The sequence below is a fragment of the Orcinus orca genome, chromosome 3, assembly GCF_937001465.1.
Source record: "Orcinus orca chromosome 3, mOrcOrc1.1, whole genome shotgun sequence".
NCBI lineage: Eukaryota > Metazoa > Chordata > Mammalia > Artiodactyla > Delphinidae > Orcinus > Orcinus orca.
The window spans coordinates 22,311,767-22,329,764 of NC_064561.1; the positions used below are offsets into that span (position 1 = coordinate 22,311,767).

The window sequence follows — 17,998 nt, forward strand, 5'->3', positions numbered from 1 at the left end:
ATATTATTTAGGTACTTAGGTAACCATTTAAAATGCTACCAGTTAAAATGTGAAAATTATTCATAGCTCATAGGCCATAAAAAATAGGCAGCTGTCTGGATTTGGAATACAGGCCGTAGTTGAATGACACACCTGGTATAGAGACTTGTTTTTAAATGGCCATGACCACATGGGAGGCAGGAGGTAAGACTCCATCCCTACTAGATGGGAAGTTAGAACTAAAGCTACCTATCCCTGGCTTCACCTTTAATGAAAGGGTGTGCCAGGAGAAAAAAATATCTGCTGGCAAAGGGAGACTAAGAGCAAATTCTCTTGGCCTCTGCTCTGGGTAGGAAACAGGTAGGAAATCTTGAGAATTCTGAACCGCAGATCTGTGTTCACAGTGTTTGGGTTGCAAATTTATTTGCGGTCTTGCAAACAGAAGCTAAGAAATTAACTTAAAATGCTCCCAAATCGGTGGTATTCCAAACACAAAACTAAACCCTTTCTGGAGAGGTAGACCTTCAACACAGGCCTGTAGCGTTCCCACAGATAAAGTTTAGCTAAACGTGAGCTCATGATCTAAATTTACACAATAATGAAGAAATCAGCTACAAGTGGAGAGAATCAGCAAAAACAATCAATTCCAGAATTAAATTCCCAAGGCCATCCATCAGATGTTGGAATTATCAGGTGCCAGGCAGAAAATATACATAAAACTAGAACTGAAACAAGGAGCAAGGATGTTTTAAAAGACTGGGTAGGATCTTTCAAACATTTTTAAAGTACATGTCATTGATAAAGCTAAACACTCGAAGGTCGTGTAATACAGCAGATTAATCGTGGAGAAGAGTGAAATTATGCTGTTTTTAAAAATATGGCAGATCAGATTTCCTGCCTAATTATATAAGTTGATTTATCTTAAAAAATACACAGTATTTTAAAGATTTATTGGCTGTAAAATAAGTTAAGGGTATTTCAAAGGGCTTCTCTGCAAAGAGAAGTGAGAAGTAGCAAAACACAGAAAGTTGAGGGGAAAAAATGTCAATATATACATTGCTATAGGGTGAACTAAACCTTAGGCCAGCAACTATGAGGAGGAGCTGACCCTTAGATACGTACAACTAAACTGGAACCTTCAAAAAGTTCAACTATTTATAAGTAAAAAGAGTTATTAAAATTAATAACCAAGTGTTTTAATTGACATCAGAAGAGTAAAACAATAAACCCTGAGAACATAGAAAAATAGACAATAAAGATATGAGCAGAACTTAATAAAACAGAAAAAAGTATAAAATTGAGGTGATTTAGTAAGTCAAAAGAATATTCTTTGAAAAGATTTAAAAAAACAAACTTTGATTAAGCAAAACAAAAACGTAAGTAAACAATATACAGAAAGAATCAGGACAGTGTTATAGCAGAGAGTACAAACAGAGAATATATGAAATACCAGTAAATTTGAACATTTCTGTAAAGTGGACAATTTCCTAGCTCCTAAAGTTTACCAAAACTGACACAAGAGGAAATTTGTAGCTGGAGTTCTTGCACCAGTAAAGGAATTAAGTCAATAGTTTACAAGCTTTCACCAAGAAAATACCAGACCCGGCCAGATCATTTGGGAGGTGAATTCTATCCAACTTCTGTTAAACAGATAACATCAATATTAACAAAGAAAAACTTCTAGAGAGTAGCAAAGGAAGAATGCTTCTTTATTCATCTTATGAAGTCTATATAATCCTAATACTGAAAATAGATTAGGACTGTAAGGAAAAAGAAATTTACAGGTCAAATTTACTTGTAAATATAAAAGGAAAAATTTTAAACTATGATATTAGCTACCCACGTTCACTAGAGTAAGAAAAAGCATGAGCAAGTTAGGTCATCCAATGAATGAAAAGGTAGTTTAATGTCAAGAATATATATCAATAGATTGAAATCACCACATTTTATTTCTTTCCTCTGTCTCTTTAAAAAATTGCTAAGTACTTATATTGATCTCTCTTGTACTAGGCACTGTGCCAAGTCACTTACATATTTACTCCTTTAAACCTTCTATCATCCCTGGGGGAAAGTTCTATTTTGCTTCCATTTCTTAGCTAAGACTCTAACCCCCAGGAAAGTAAAGCAACATTTGTAAGTTTTTGTGGATGGTCAGTGACGGGACCAGTACAGGAACATCCAAAGTCTGTGCTGGGAAGCAGTGCCCCATGTTGACACTCACATTACAGATGAAAGGAAAGGAACCATGCACTTACCATATAGATTAAATCTCACATTATAGGTTAAAGGAAAGGAACCATGCACTTACATTATAGATTAATACCCACATAACAGGTTAAAGGAAAAAGAAACATGTGCTTCTCTCAAAAGTTGTAAAGAAGGCATATCCATTTCTAAATATATTTCCCAATTTCTTTTGCTTGTTTTCTGACCTTTGTAGTGCATTTTGCCATGAGGAAAATTTTAATTCTTATATAATAAAATGTATCCTTTTTTCTTTGTATCTTAGAAAGATATTCCTCATGAATAATTTATTTCAAGTCTCCCAGGTTTCTGATACTTTTACACTTTCATTATTTTTTAACTTTTAACTAGTTGCTGTATCTAGAATTTAGTAATTCTATGATAGCTATATTTTCCCACTTTTGTTGAATAATTTTTGCTACTGATCCAAAACGTGAATTTTATTTTAATCTCAATTCCCTTATATCTTGCATCTAATTTTAAGATGCTTCCTATTCCACTGGTTGTTTTGTCTATCTAAAACAAAATGCTACCTTAAAAATAATGTAATTATAATATAATAAATGTCATTAGTAAACATAATACAATATATAATAAATAGCATAATATAAAATAACAAAATATAATTTACCATATAACAAGGTCAAAGGAGAGCAAAAGTATACAATCACTTGAAATATCCCCCAAAAGATATTTTATAAAATTCAATATTCATTTGTAATTTAAAAGAAAGAGTAAAATAGGGATTGATGAATGCTTCCAAAATAAGAAGAAATTATATGTCTAAAAGAGAAAGAGGTAAGTGATAGACTTTAGTAACACTGGCAATAAATGCAGGACAAGATGAGGATGCCTGATATAATGTTAAAGAAAAAGTATTATGTAACATTGTGTTTGCAGCACTGATGAGTTCAGTGAAAAGAGAATCTCATAGAAAAGAGTATCTCGTTCTTCTTAATGTATGTACACTTGTCCATTGCATGAGCATAACAGCTTATTTAACCAATATGTTACTGATCTGCATCTGGATTTCTAGGTTTTCATGGAATTTTATTATGCACAGTTGCTTCAAACACTAGGACTTCCTCTTATGTTTATATCTTTTGAAAGAAACAATATCTCCACAGATGATTTATCTGTGCTGGCTACTAGCTGACTTTGGGTACTTCTCTGTTCTTCCCTTTACCTTCCTAGTCAATATGAAAAGGGAAGGCAAGAAGGTCTCCTGTTTAGAGACTGTAAATGTAGGTCTTGGTGATAAAGTCTTGGTGGTAAAGGCTAAAAGTATTAACCCAGAACAAATGTTTTTCCAGCTGTAACTGTGTGTGATTCCCTTGGCTTGATTCCATAGAGGATGTAAGACAAGACTGTAGAATCTGCCCTCAAAGTGCTTCCAGTAGGATGAGCTAAGTCAAGTATGGTGGCATATCTAATTCAAGACAAACTATATAACATCTCCTTTTCTCTCCTGGCAAAACTTGATGGTGTGAATGTAGAAGTCACTGTATGCTTTAAATTAAAGCAACACAATAAATCTTGTATTGGAAGGTGCTTATTCTGGTCTCTTTGTGGAGACGAATTGGAAATTGTCTAGAAGAAGGAAAATTAGGTTAACCGAAGTTAAACTCATAAATAATTGAGCATTAATTAAATATCTGTGGTCTATGTTTCTCTTTGATCATAATTTCTCCCAATTTATAGACCTCTTTGATACCTGATTAATCCTTGTCAAAGATGCAGTTAACAATGATTATTACTGTGTATTAGGTTTTGCCTGGGCCCTGAAGAAACTATCCTAAATCACCAGCTATGATTGTCACTTGATTTCCTCACAGAGAACAATCAGAACTCCTTGTCTTAAGTGGCTTGGGATGTGAAACTAGTTAGTCTCTTAGATACTGTTAGAGGACCCTACAGAGCCCATTGGTGAAAGTTTGGAAAACACTGGGCTTCTTAAGATTGATTCTTGTAGTGCTTCAGGAAAGATCACTGAACCAAAAGGATAACGGTGTTTCTGGTTCTGTTGTTAGTGTTCTCCATGGAAACATTGCTGAAGCTTCTGGACTCAATTTCCTTCCCCATGTGTGAATGTCACTGAAAATATCCAACTCCATTCTATCCCCATGTAACTTCAGAAACTAAGCAAAATAAAGACTCAAAATTCATTTCAACTAATGAAATGAATATATAACATAGAATGGAACTGGGAAAATACCTGGTTTAAATTCTGGAAAGTACCAACTATACAATTCTGGATAAGTTGCTTCATCTTGCTTAGTCTAATTTAATGCCCATCTCACAGGATGTTATGATGATTAATTTAATATCTTTGTATAACGTACAGTGTTATGTAATTTCTTCCTGTTTTTCTTGAGTAAATTCATATCCTTAAGCAACTCACTGTAAACAGTAGTTACTTGCTTAAGTTACTCTTATCTTCTATTATCAGCTGAATTGTGTCCTGCTCAAGTTACTATGTGGAAGTCTTAACCCCCAATACCTCGTAATATGACTGTATTTGGAGATAAGGCCCTTAAATAGGTAACTGAGGTCAAATGAGGTCAAATGGGTGGGCTCTAATCCAATATGACTGGTGTCCTTATAAAAGGAAAATATTAGGACACAGACATGCACAGAGAGAAGACCATGTGAAGACAGAAGGAAAACATGGCATCTACAAACCAAGAAGAGATACTTGAGAAGAAATCAATCCTGCCGACACCTTATGTCAGATTTCTAGCCTCTAGACCTGTGAGTGAGTAAATTTCTGTTGTTTAACCTCCTCAGTCTCTGGTACTTTGTCATGGCAGCTCTAGGAAACTAATACAACTTTTTATGGCCTCCTTGTCTCATGTTGAAAGTTCATTATTTGGCATCATAGCTAGGAAACAAAAATATCATCTACATTCCTTGTTGTAGTCTTTCTTCCCCATTCTCATTGCTAGTAATTTCCATATTTGGGTCTGTTTTCTGTGCCTTGTAAATAGAACGTTACGCTCATTTCTGGTCTTACTGCTAATATACGGTAAATGTGCAGATACCGAATAGATTTTGGAGAAGTGCAGCATATAGTTGGTACATGTGTGTATGTGTGTGTATTCATATAATTTATACTTTTTCTCTATTTTCTTCCTTTGGTGTGAGCTAAGATTCTCTGCTTTTGTGACAAGTACTCCTGAATACTAATCCCTGAATTTAATTCACCAAAAATTGCCAAAAATAGTAATAATATGGGGAAAGAGAGAGTGATAGAGGGAGAAGAACAAACAGTCAGGGAAGGGCAGTACTGTGAATTATTAGGGTCTTATAATAAGATTATGTTAGTCTAGAGGAAATGACCGTAAATATCATCAGTGAGCCCAGTTGGTCTTTACTGACTGCTAGACACATCCCTGAGTTCTGTTCTTAGTCTCCAACTGTATGATTACTACTGTCTGGAAGTATTATTTGAACAACTAAAGTCACTTAATGGAAAAGGAATATGTCTTTAGAGAATCAACAGTAATTTTTCTATCTGATTAAAAAGGACTGTTGACTGTCTGGAAACCTCAGTCATATTTGTAAGCAGGAAAGCATTGGCTATTAAAAGTGGATGATGTAAAGAGATGAGCAGAAACTTTGGCGATAGGTATACCTGGATTTAATTCTCACTTCTACCGCTTGGTAGCTGGATAGCCTTAGGCAAGTTTCCTACCTCCCTGAAATTCACTTAATTCAGTCTGTAAAATGGCATAATAACTTATTATAGCATCCTTTTAGGAATTTTAAATCAGTTATTGAAATAAAAGTACACAATATATAGACAAGTATGGATTCCTCAATAGGTGTTTGACCTTTCATTTCTCCAGTATCCCACCCGCATCAAATAAAGAAAAATACTTTTTAAAATTTACGAATATTTCATTGTTGTAAAGTTAAAGCCATAAAAATAATCAAGTGGCCTACTATCATACTGTTAGAAGAAAAAAAAAAAAGGTGTTCATGAGAGTTCCATATTAGAATACAAGTTTTCCTTAGGCACCTGTTTATGTATGCTATTCTGCTCTTTACAATAAATAATTAAATTTAAAAGACTTAATTCCTCACTTTTAAGACCTTATTAGTTTACAAATTACATACTGACCTATGCTAAATTTTATACCGACCCATGCTAATGAATTCAGTACAGAAAACAAAAAACACTGCACTAAAGCAAATTGTATATATATATTATATATATATGTATATATAAAATATATATACATATATATATCTTAAATGCATTTATATCCTACCGTGTCTCATAAAGCATTGTGGTAACTCACCGGAATACAGACAATCAAATATAATGGCAAAAGCACTTAATATAAACAGTGCCAAGGAAACATAGAAGATGAAGAAAAGATGAGGGAAATGTGAACAGGAGGACGTGTAGTTAATCGAGTTGTATGTTTTGACCCTAAGCTTCTCTGTGTGGGGACTTCCCTGGTGGCACAGTGGTTGGGAATCCTCCTGCCAGTGCAGGGGACATGGGTTCGGGCCCTGGTCTGGGAGGATCCCACATGCCGCGGAGCAACTAAGACCATGCACCACAACTATTGAGCCTGTGCTCTAGGGCCAATGAGCCACAACTACTGAAGCCCGCATGCCACAACTACTGAAACCCCAGCTCCTAGAGCCCATGCTCTGCAACGAGAGAAGCCACAGCAATGAGGAGCCCGCACACCACAATGTAGAGTAGCCCCCACTCGCCCCAACTAGAGAAAGCCCATGTGCAGCAACAAAGACCCAACACAGCCAAAAATAAATAAATTTATTAAAAAAAAAAGATTCTCTGTGGATAAAACAACATGTAAATAATTGGTTACAAAGCCACATTATTTGAAGGTGCCAGACTGCACATTAACAGTCTGACACAAAGGGACAGCACAGGAAAACTATTCAAAGATAAAGATTTTTAAATCTTTGCAGTTTGAAACCTTTTAGGGCAAGTATAATGAGCTCGACACACATTTCAACACTCAACATGTTAATCGCATGTTCAAAGCATGTCTCAAAGTCATTGGAAATAGTTGCTGTCTCTGTCTATGATATGTAAAACAGATCTGTGATGTGTAAAACTCAGGAGGTATTGATATCCACTTTTTGGCATCTGAACAGGAAACAAAGTTGTTTCGCAGTGATAATAAAGAATGAAGTAAATGCAACAGTCAAATGAAAGACAAAGTACTGAGGGAAACGAATCCAACTAAATTCTGGTGACCTGGGGCCTACGGTTGTACACACTGCATGGAAATACCCCAGCCGCCTACTGGCATAGGAGGAAGGGTACTGCTAAGCCCATCACAGTATAATCCTTTTAAATGTCCCTTTCAAGGTTGTCTCCACTCAACACTGAGTATAGGAAATCTTCCCATCAGGCAGAAACACTGGCTGCGCAATGATTGACCAAGAAATTAACACACTAATGAATAAATAATGCTAATTTATTTCTATCTCTGACAACGGGAAACAGCACACACTCTGTGTCAATGATATGTCCTCTTTCCCACTTTTCTAAATGGTCAATTATGTTTTTCCCTTCATTGCTTTATATCATGTGTGGCAGGCATGATGGGAAATGGCTACCAATGGTTCTGTTATTGATTTCTACCTTCCTTTCACTGTGGCTAAAGAAGATACTTTGTATGATTTCAGTTTCTTAACAATGTATTGGTACTTGTATTGTGGCGTAACATATGGTCTTTCCTGGAGAATGTTCCATGTGTACTTGAGAAAAATGTGTATTCTGCTGTTGTTGAGTGGAGTGATCTATATATGGCTGTTAGGTTTAGTTGGTTAAATGTGTTATTCAGTCCCCCTACCTCTCTACTGATCTTCTGTCTAGATGTGTTATCCATTATTGAAAGCAAGGTATTGATCTCCAACTATGATTTTAGAACTATCTATTTCTTCCTTCAATTCTGTCAATGTCTGCTTCACATATTTGGGGGATGTTTGGTACATATATGTTTATAGTTGTTATATCTTCTTGATAGATTGAACTTGTTATCAACATATAGTGGCCTCCTTTTCATCTTGTGATAGTTTTTGATTTAAAGTTTATTTTGTGTGATATTAACGTAGCCATCCCAGATCTATCTTCCTTCCTTCCTTTCTTTTTCTCTCTCTCTCTTTCTTTCTTTTTGTTACTATTTGCATGGGATATTTTATTCTGTGCTTTAACTTTCAACTAACTTGTGTCTCTTGAAATCAAGTGAGTTTTTTGCGGGCAGCATATACTTGGATTATGGATGTTTTTAAAGTCCATTCTGCCAATATTTATCTTTTTATTGGAGAGCTTAATCCACTTACTTTTTCAAAAATTACTGATGAGGAAGAACTTAATTCTGTCTGTTTCCTGGTTGTTTTCTGTATGTCTTATGCATTTTTGCCCTTCATTTACTCCATTACTGACTTCTTCTGTGCTTAGCCGATTTTGTTGTAGTGAACTCTTGATTCCTTTTTCATTTCTTTTTGCATATAGTCTATTGATATTTTCTTTGTGGTTATCAAGAAGATTACATTCACCCTTCTAAAGTTCAACCAATATCATTTGAATTGAAACCAACTTCAATAGCACACAGAAACTCTGTTCCTCTACAGTTCCATTCCTCCTCCTTAAATTATTGTTGTCACAAATTACACCTTTATACTTTGTGAGCCCAATAACATGGATTTATGATTATTTTATGCATTTGTGTTTTCAATCATGTAAGAAATAAAAAGTAGAGTTACAAGCCAGTAGCACAATACTGGCTTTAGTATCTGCCCATATATTTATCTTTACTGGAGATTTCTATTTCTTTATACAGCTTCGAGTTGCTGGCTAGTGTCCTTTCATTTCAACCTGAAGGTTCAATTTAGCATTTGTCATAGGGCACTGTTAGGAAGTTGTAAAACAAACGCCCTCAGCCTTTGTTCATCTGGGAATGTGTTAATTTCTCCCTAAGTTTTGAAACCAGTTTGGCCAAATATAGAATTCTTGGTGGACAGTTTTTTTCTTTCAGCACTTTAAATATGTCTGGCCTCTTGCCTCCATGGTTTCAGATAGGAAATTAGCTATGAATCTTTTTGAGGATCCCTGCTTTGTAACAAATTTGTTTTTTCTTTCTCCTTTGGGAGTAAAGATTCTTTCTCTGTCTTTTGGCATCTGAGAGTCTGATTATACTGTTTCTTGTTGTGGCGTTCCTTGAGTTTCTCTTAGTCCTGAAATCAGGCAAAGATTTACAGCAACCAAACACATACTGAACCAGGGAAGAGGCAATTTGAAAATGGCAGGAAAGCTTTGTGGCATTTTTACTTGCCCTTGCCCCATCTACTCTTAGTGTAGTGATGGTCTTAAAGTGGTGGGGTCTTAATGCAGTGATAGTCTTAAAGTAGCAGCAGACCATTCGTAGTATGGGGCCCTCAATCCTGCTTCAGGAGGGAGCAGAAGAGCCCATACTCTCGGATTATTATGTGTATCTGTTCTAACCTGTCTGGGAGCTACCTGAAGGACTGACACAAGATGCTTATCTCTGTCTTAGCTAACCTGGAACACAGTCTGGAAAAGCAGCGGTCATTGCTCAAAAAAAGTGCAAGGTGAACTGACAAAGCACAGATGGCTGGGGCAGAAGACTGTGCATTGAAATACAATAGACCACATAAGATGCAGGAGCAAAAGTTGGGGGAGATTCTTTGGGAACTTAGAACATACAAAAAGTACACATGTGTCCAGAGAAATTAAGAAAGCCACATGCATACTCAAGATAAGATGCATGTTCTGAAAACACCAGAGGAGTCTCTAAGCTTTTACCATGGGCTGAGCCCTGAACTCAGTGCAGGTCAGCTAAATGTTGAAGGAGTGATCCAGCAATCTGCACAATGGGGAGAGGTGTGTGGTTTTGAGTGTGCATGTGGATGTGCTTGTGTATATTTGTTTTTGTTTGTCTTAGGTGCAGGAATTCAAGGACATCTCTGTCAAAACATTAGCTAAACATGAACTAAAGGAACAGAGACTTCAGTGCCTACGTACGATAAGGAGTACACTCATTGCAAAACTAGTTTGGAAAGGTCCCTAAACAAACAGACTACTACAGCCTTCAAAAATCAAAAGCCCAGAAAACCCTGGGAAAGTGGGAGAATCTGATTTCCATAGACACCACATTACAATATTTGAAAGCCAAATGTTCAACCAAAAAACTCACAAGGTATACAAAGACATGGAAAAGTATGGTCCATTTAAGAAAACAAATTAATTGATGAAACCATCCCTAAGGAAGCCCAGACTTTTCTCCATTGCATATTCTTGCCTCCTTTGTCATAGATTCATTGACCATAAGTGCATGGGTTTCTTTCTGGGCTCTCTATTCTGTTCCAGTGATGGATGTTTTTGTGCCGGTACCATACTGTTTTGATTACTGTAGGTTTGTAGCACAGTCTGAAGCCAGGGAGCATGATTCCTCCAGTTGTGTTCTTCTTTCTCAAGACTGTTTTAGCTATTCAGGATCTTTTGTGTTTCCATACAAACTTTAAAATTATTTGTTCTAGGTCTGTGGAAAATGCCCTTGATATGTTGATACAGACTGCATTGAATGCGTAGATTTCCTTGGGTATGATGGTCATTTTAACAATATTAATTCTTCCAATCCGTGACCATGGTATATCTTTCCAGCTGTTTGTGTCATCTTTCATTTCTTTTATGAGTGTCATATAGTTTCCTGGGTACAGGTCTTTTACCTCCTTAGGCAGGTTTATTCTTATGTATTTTATTCTTTTTTATGCAATTGTAAATGGGATTGTTTCCTTAATTTCTCTTTCTGATAGTTCACTGTGAGTGTATAGAAATACAAAATTTATATATAGAAATCTGTTGTATCCTGCAAATTTACCAAGTTCATGTTTGAGCTCGAATAGTTTTTTGATGGTGTCTTTCAGATTTTCTATGTATCATGCCATCTGCAAACAGTGACAGTTCTACTTTTTCCTTTCCATTTTGGAGTCCTTTTATTTATTTATTTTTTCTTGTCTGATTGCTGTGGCTAGGACTTCCAAAACTCTGTTCAATAAAAGTGGTGAGAGTGGGCATCCTTGTCTTGTTCCTGATCTTAGGGGAAATGCTTTCAGCTTTTCACCATTGAGTATGTTAGCTATGGGCTTGTCATATATGGCCTTTATTATGTTGAGGTATGTTCCCTCTATGCCCACTTTCTGGAGAGTTTTTACCATGAATGGATATTGAATTTTTTCAAAAGCTTTTTCTGCATCTATTGAGATAATCGTATGGTTTTTAGGCTTCAGTTTGTTACTGTGATGATAAGAGACCTAAGACAGCTACAGAGGCTAGGTGACCTTTCCTTCCCTGAATGGGTAGGTATCCTTGTTCTGCCTTCTAATTGAGTTAGTGTCTGAGTAAAGAACTGCCAGGTGTCATTTAGTTCACAATACACTGCTGTGGCAATATAGAAATGAATTTGCCTAAGTCATTTGGCTTTTCTCAATTATAGTAAATGAATATACTGAATGAATACTTCAACTTAAGGAAATGTTCTTAAAAATATATTAATGTAGGCAACTTCAGTGGAGAACTGAAATCAAAACAAAACATTCAGGTAAAGGGTTGAAATAAAAGTACACTCAGTTGTATCCAGTTTCCTCTTGTAAATTTCTCTTTTTAATTTGAGTGGACAGTCACTTGAGAATATCTGACTTGGGGCTAAGGAAATCTAAGCCTTCTTGGCCACACTGTATTCTCTTATGTCATTTACTAAAGACACCAGTTGGGTTGCTGAAGAAAGCGTGGGAAAAATCAATCCCTCACATCCAAAGGGCGGCTCTTGAAAATATGTGTGTTGTTGTAGTTATTTTGCTCTTCTGGCCTCAGAAGTTCTAATCTTAACCTTAGCCCCTCATGGAGAGAGACTTTGTAAACCAATTCCCACATTACTCATTATGTGACCGTTGAAAAAGAGAAACCCAGCTCTTTTCCTGTGCTTTCAACCAGTTATCTTCTTCAAAAATCTGTTTGGATTATTATACCTTAATCTTGCCTGGCAAGGGACTTATGGGAAGGTTCTTATTGTTTGAAAGTTTGGTGCCAGTATCTGCAAAGAAAGAAGAAAGATGTGTTTATGAAACATCCCAATAGTGAAGGTGTGTGAAAGCAACTTTTGAAAAAGTTAATCTGTCAGAGTTTAGCCGTATTGTTACATTTTGTTTTATTCATTGAAAATAAATAATTATCAATGAATCCTTTCCAGATTTTCTAGTTTCCCAAAGTTCCCTGTATTCACATTCTAAGAGGAAAAATGGTATTTTAAGTCACTGCTCTCCACCTTATATTATTTATAATCACTCCTCGTGACCTCTTCCTTCCAAGAAACTTGATCCTGAGAAGTGTCCTTTGTTTGTCTTTGTGGAATAAGTGATGAGGATGCATCCTGGAGACCTGTGAGATGTTTAACTTGTGGCATAATGAAACTAGGAGAGTTCTGGAAAGATCTGGAAAGGTGGCTGGTAGAGTGTGGTCAGATGTGGTGGGAGAAGAGAGACATACAGAGAGAGGGAGAGGAAATTTTCAGAAGGAGAAAATGAAACAAATAATTAAATAAGTTTTGTTGTGTGGTGTGGGACGCAAGCCTTTCTCTCCCCCTTTCCTTCACAATGTCTTTGTTAAAGACTGTGTTTTTCATTAGTTTCACTAAGATAGGATTTGCTGTTTTGTTTGGATACTGAGAATGGACCCATGGAAACAGTTACATTTGGGTTATCTCTGACTGTCTTTAATGAAGAACATAAATATTGGCCACACTATCCATGCACATGCTATCACCATGCCTTTTTTGTTCTCTGTTCATATATCTAAGTCCTCTTCTTTCTTTAAGGTCAATCTCAAATCTCATCTGAAATGTACATTTATTGATAGATTCAACCCATAATGAACTGTCCCTTCTTTGTCCTCCTTAGGCTCTGATTATTTACAAAAACTCATTTTTGAACTTAGAAACTGTCCAATATGATATATTAGTTATTTCACCAGCATATGTTATATCCTCAACACAATTATACGCTTTTGTGGGGCTGGGATCATACATTCTGTAATTTTTCTCAGTACTTACACTTACTTTGATAAAAAGCGCATTCATTCATCTAAACATCATTTATTGGGTGTTAATTAAATATCTCAACTCAGTAAATATTGTTTGAATGAATGCATGCATGAATGAGGGAGTATGCAATAGGTAGACTAATGTACCGCCCAATGTGAGAAAACCAAAAACATAAACACAAAAGCAAGCCAAAAAGTGGACCAGGACTTTCTGTAAAATATCCTGCTTTTTGTTGGATGATGCCATGAAAATCAAGATGCTCCTGAAAGGTCTTAATAGCTGACCAAGAATAGTAAACAATTGAAATTCTCTCAGGCTTCTTCAACCCTATCACTGGACACATTTATACCTCTCAGGAGTGGTATTAAAAGAAGAGATTAATAAAGCTTTTATAGATGAGTTGATAAATCTCTAAATATTTAAGTCTTCATTGCCTGCTAGGTTTTCTCTATTTTGGGTTTCCAAAAGATTTCAATAAACCACAGGATAATTAAAAATTAGACATTATCTTTCTTACCTTGATGTTTTTGATGGTAAACACCTTTTTATTGTCTCCATAGTGCTGCCTAGTTTCCACCAGTACAGTACTTAAGTGAATTTTGCTCTGGATGTTGAATATTACTTAAATAACTAAAGTAACTTCCTCAGAATTATTATTCTATTCTGGTTAGGATACTATCTGCTCTGGTTTGTTAAAATTTCCCTTTAGAGTGGTTTTAATTTTGTTTCTGATAGGGTCCTAGGGTTTACTGCCACACCCATCCTGCATCTGTTTTTCTTTGAATTACTCTCCTTGCAGTTTCTGATTCATACAGGGCCTTACAGGTTAGTGACAACCTGGCCATCACAACGCTGGGAAGGAGAGGCCTACTTTTCAGAGGTGTTGATGTTTTCTGTACCTGAAGGTTTTCAAGAGATATCAATCTTCCTCACCACCGCCCTTGGCCCTCTTAATGGACTAAGCAGTTCCTCATGAAATTTCTGTGGGATATCTGTACCAACTTCTCAATATTGTTCCCTCCTGAGTCTATAAATTCCTGGCCTCAAGGTAATGTTAGATTTCTAGCTCCAGCCCCTATTTACATAAGGCCTATACTAAGGAACGGAACCCACAGACATCAGTCCGCTCTTCTTTCTCTGGATTTAATTTCTCTGTTACTTTCTGAAACACGCAGGTGTTCCTTTCTTTCTTTTAATCTCAGCTATGTCCTTTTAACTTTTTCAAAATTGACCCAGAATTTACGTGTGTCTCCAGTAAGAGTACATTAAATTGAGCTTAGTCTGTTATTCTACTGGCATATTTGAGATCCAGATAATTTGCTACTTAACTGGATTCAATGACCTGTATATTTCAGGCATCTAACACTTACCATGTTCCAAATTTCCCTCCTTATAGTTAGTAATTTTCTTGGGAATCTGGATGAGATTAAATGGAATAAAGTTAGTGAGTGGCCTAGGAATGCCTGAAAGTTTGTTTGTCAGAGTGGCCAGGGAAAGTTAAGCAAGGAAGAAAAGCAAATGAAAAACAGAATCCCATTATTATGGCTGAGTTTACTCCCAGGATTCCATGCAGAGCTCTCTGTAGAGCTGGGTTGGGTTATAATTTATGCCAGAGCTCTACGTGGGGCTGACACCATCTCATGCCAAGCTCTCAGTTCTGGGCTAACGTCATCTCTGGTCCACTCTGTGGAGTGGAAACTTTGGAGGAATGGCCAATGTGTTCCTCGGTGTAGGAAGAGGGAACTTGTGAATGTGACTTTCTAAATTGTGGAGGAACTAACCACTGTAAATGTGCCTTGAACTATGTTGTTTAATTTGACCAGTCAGATCAATGACTTTCCCCTTGAATGAAATGCTGCTACGTATATGAGCAGAAAAACAAAACTGGTATAAGGAATAGATAGCTAGTGGGAAGCTTCCGCATAGCACAGGGAGATGCGCTCGGTGCTTTGTGACCACCTAGAGGGGTGGGATAGGGAGGGTGGGAGGGAGGGAGATGCAAGAGGGAGGAGATATGGGGACATATGTATAACTGATTTACTTTGTTATAAAGCAGAAACTAACACACAATTGTAAAGCAATTATACTCCAATAAAGATGTTACCAAAAAAACTGGTATAAGGAGATGGAGAGACTGGGAGTCTTATTTTCCCACCAATTAACTTTGCCTCTGACCATGACCTTCCCTTTGAGTCTCCTAGACCTTGGGGATGATCGCAGCCCCTTGGGTTGGGTGACGGCAACCCCATCTTCACTAGAACCTCTATAGTTAACTTTGATTTTTCCCACTCCGTCTATCCATCCCATGTGTGCAGTCAGACATTTGATCTTGGACTTTTCCTGACAAAATATGCTTGAATATAACCATTTCTTTTCACTCCCACTGCTACTGCTATTGTCACTGCCTTAACTAGGGCTTTATCTTTAAGTTCTTTATATAAATATATAAATATCTATATATAAATATAATATACAAATAAATAAAATATAATATTAATTCTGATGATTTTAAAGTCTTTTCTTGATAAAGACTTTTCCTGATAAAGACACACAATATCTTATATAAATATTTTTGTATTATCTGTTCTTAGAATTTTAGCCATATGATTCTATCTCTTGGTTTGTCTAGAACTTTTTGATTGAATGCAGGCTATTTTATTTGGCTTTTTTTGTTTTTCTCAGTGGAAACGTTGTTTTGCTTCCAAATATTTTATTCTACCTGGAAGTAGCAAATCTTCAAATTACAATTTTTTAAATGCTTTCAAATATCAATACTATAGGTGTCACAAAATCTAGAAAAATGACATTTAGAAATGAACTACTGCCAGATGTGTCTCTATAAAACTTTTCCCCCACTCTTTTAGCTATATATTCTTTAACTGCCTCCTCATACGACAGTTTATGTATTTTCGAAATAAAATTTTAAGAAATAAACTTCGTAGTTTTTAGACATAGATTTCTTGTAGCATGGTTGATTAGAATTTGCTTCTAGTTATTAATAGTTTAGAAAAGTTTATTTCAGCTTCACAATTTATTATTGATAATGTCACATTAATTTTCATTGTTAACTTTGAGAAAACCTCTATGGATTACTTCCTCATAAGTATTTACTATTATAAATGCATTACTGATTTCAGTACTGCTATAGGTTTGTGCATTACAGGGATTCTGATAAAATACTCATTCATACCATTCCATTACACACATTGTTGATGGAGTATATTCATTCATTCATTCATTCATTCATTCATTCATTTATTTTTGGCTGTGTTGGGTCTTCGTTGCTGTGCGCAGGCTTTCTCTACTTGCAGGGACTGGGGGCTACTCTTCGTTGCGGTGCACAGGCTTCTCATTGCGGTGGCTTCTCTTGTTGCAGAGCACGGGCGCTAGGCACGGAGGCTTCAGTAGTTGTGGCTCGCAGGCTCAATAGTCGTGGCTCACGGGCTCTAGAGCGCAGGTTCCGTAGTTGTGGCACACCGGCTTAGTTGCTCCGTGACATGTGGGATCTTCCCGGACCAGGACTCGAACCCTTGTCCCCTGCATTGGCAGGTGGCTTCTTAACCACTGCGCCATCAGGGAAGCCCCTGGAGTATATTCTTGACAGAAGAAAATTTCCATTTTGACTAAGCATTGATGAGAACTGAATCTTTGACTTATCTTTCACATGCCTGATGATTGAAATAATTTTCCACAGATTAGCTTCTGGTTTTGTACTTTTCAGTTCTTTTTTTCTTCTTCAAACGCACATGCTTTGAGAGCTGTGAAGTGCAAGACATGGCTATATTGTAAGGTGGGTTTTGTCCTTATGCTTCTGTGTCTTGTGTTAGGTTAAGTCAGTAGAGTAGTCAGTATGAGTACTGGAAGTTATTCCTGTAATGCGATAGTATATAGTCAATTACATATGGTGGTGTCTGAAAATCACATAATAGCCTCACTTAAAACATCTCCTTAGGGCTTCCCTGGTGGCGCAGTGGTTGAGAGTCCACCTGCCGACGCAGGGGACACAGGTTCGTGTCCCGGTCCGGGAAGATCCCACATGCCGCGGAGCGGCTAGGCCCGTGAGCCATGGCCGCTGAGCCTGTGCGTCCAGAGCCTGTGCTCCACAACGGGAGAGGCCACAACAGTGAGAGGCCCGCGTACCACAGAAAAAAGAAAATCTCCTTAGCCAGATTTCAAAAAAGCCTGTGGCCATTCCAATACGATCCAACATAGCGGAATATGATAGAAGGAAAATTGGCAAAGAAAGAGACGCTGGTCTTACCTGATGGAAGTTAAAATATCTCACTTTTGACAATTTTGCAAAAACTTATAATTCCATGAACTAATTTCTAGGGTTCTTCATAGGACCTAAAAAGGAACCCATAGAGTTGTGGAAGAACAATAGAAGCTGCTGTGATGAGAAGCCCAGGCACCGCAACAAAGAGTAGCCCCTGCTCGCCACAACTAGAGAAAGTCTGCACGCAGCATTGAAGACCCAACGCAGCCAAAATAAAAATAAATAAATAAAGATAAATAAATTTAATTTTGAAAAAGTAATACTCAGGTTTGAGGCATGAGAAGTATGATGAGGAGAAATTAGCTAATCCTTTCAGAACTTTTAAAATATCAAACTCAGTCTCTAAGATTTTAGCATTATATACAACATTGGTTAGTTATTAGTGGTTTGG

General features: G+C 36.7%; 2 protein-coding genes across 3 annotated transcripts in view; both read right to left on the reverse strand.

The window, feature by feature from the left end:
* LOC125963841 (UDP-N-acetylglucosamine--peptide N-acetylglucosaminyltransferase 110 kDa subunit-like) overlaps positions 1–17,998 on the reverse strand; it is a 673,346-nt gene that overhangs the window by 122,655 nt on the left and 532,693 nt on the right. The window lies entirely within an intron of this gene.
* The window catches only part of LOC125963856 (metabotropic glutamate receptor 7-like), a 205,624-nt gene that overhangs the window by 47,485 nt on the left and 140,141 nt on the right, over positions 1–17,998 (reverse strand). The gene's annotated exons all lie outside the window — the stretch shown is intronic.